This window comes from Perkinsus marinus (assembly GCF_000006405.1).
Source record: "Perkinsus marinus ATCC 50983 genomic scaffold scf_1104296971434, whole genome shotgun sequence".
In the NCBI taxonomy this organism is placed as follows: domain Eukaryota; phylum Perkinsozoa; order Perkinsida; family Perkinsidae; genus Perkinsus; species Perkinsus marinus.
The window spans coordinates 18,975-20,829 of NW_003202100.1; positions in this window are offsets into that span (position 1 = coordinate 18,975).

The following is a 1,855-nucleotide window of genomic DNA, read 5'->3' on the forward strand; positions in this document are numbered from 1 at the left end:
CATCAGCTTGACTCACGTTTCGCTTCTCTTGTGGTGTTCGTGTCCGCCTCCCGTTCGTCTCATCGCTTTCTTCATGACAGATTAGAATTGTAACAATCTAATCTGTATCCATGGCAGTTATCCGATTTTCTATGAAGCCTGATGCACCCCGAGATCATCGCGTCTCCCACCAGGAAACGGAAAGTAGCCTGCTATTAGAAGTGTGATTGGCTCAGCGAGGAGTTCGAGATCAGGCCAATAAGTGAAATGCGTCGGGAAATATCGTCATGTGAAAGGGTGGGTTACCTTGTGAGCCGTTAGGCTGGATGGTGTCGGGAAGTGAACTTTCACTTGCATTTTCTTGTCTCTATGTCCGACAAATCAGGATGGTTATCATCCTGAGCGCCTCCGCTCCTGTACTTGAGGATATTCGCGAAGTGACTCTGTGGCTTCACTTGATACCGACATGTTCTATGGCTCCCCTCCTGAGACACAGTTTCGATAAAGCTTTCGTCTCGCGGTCTCGTGCTGGACAGTGGCTGAATTATCACACCTGTGTGGCAACTCACGACTAAGTACTAATATAAGTTATATTATATACCAACATTTCCGGACGACTATACGCTTGATGCAGACTAGTAGGAAACCACTGGCCGAATATCTCGTCTAGAGCGGTCTCGGCTTTAGGAGTGATCGGTCAGGCAGTCTGACCGGAGTAGTCTGACTCAGAAATCTAGTTGCGCCGCAACTAGATGATGACGTAACTCATCATGAGTTACTCATGCCACAATCGCCATATCGAAATGTGAGCAGTCGCTCTTCAGATGATAAGATCAGAAGCATCTCAAGAAAACGCACAGGCTGTGAATTACACTCGCAGGTGCGGATAGGTGGAAATCTGCGGTTTGACTGTCAAACTTTGACACCTCGGATGATGTAATCGCCGATTACAATTACCAATTACCGTAATTGGTAAAATGTATAACAATCGAAATTTTCGCTTCGAAAGTTGAAGGCGGAGAGAATGAAGGAACTCGTACTCGCAGCTACCTCCATACTCACAGCAATCCCCTCGAAGTCGATAGCTCGTTCATTACAGAACAAGAAAAAGTGACATAAAGAGTTTGGAAGCTTCTCTTTCATAGCACTGTTGAAGAGGTTGCTGTGAGCTATCCATGAATTCGTTGATGACTTCCATGACACCACAGGGATTTTCACTTACAGGGGAGTGGATCCCGCCGGAAACCTGCGCATATATTCACTAAAAAGGCTATCACACACTGTGGCGTGTAGGCTAAATCATCGGCGACTGTCAACACCTATGTAGGAAAACATGTGGCCTTATGTATGGCCTCCAACCTACACGGACACCAGGTTGCAGTAAGCCCGGGAGAGAGAAGTCCGAATTGACCAGAACGGAGGGAATAAACCGATAAGAAATCTGAAGACAGCCTCATGATGGTATCGCCTCTCCTCTAAAACTTGAAACTTCGCCAAGAAAATTTTCTCACTTCAGCATTAGCGCCAATGAATTTTTCGCCTACTCTCAGGGAGGATTTGAGTTCTGGTCGCCGCAAGAAAGAGATAGCCAAGAGAAAACCCTGTTGATAGCGAGGGTCATAGGAAGACGCACTTGTTAACTACAAGGCTTTAGCAATCGCATCGAGAGGAACTGCTAGCTATAGAACACTGCTGAAATCATGCTGAACTCCATCTTGATCTGCAGTACCCTGTCTGCGCCACATGACAAGCTGAAAACGGTGAAGGTGACGGAACCACACCTCTATAATAGAGGCTCTATTACTGTAGTAGTATTACATGACTCGGGTTCTCCTTCAGACACTAACTCGGATGGTGATAGGAAGTGGGTCTCCAA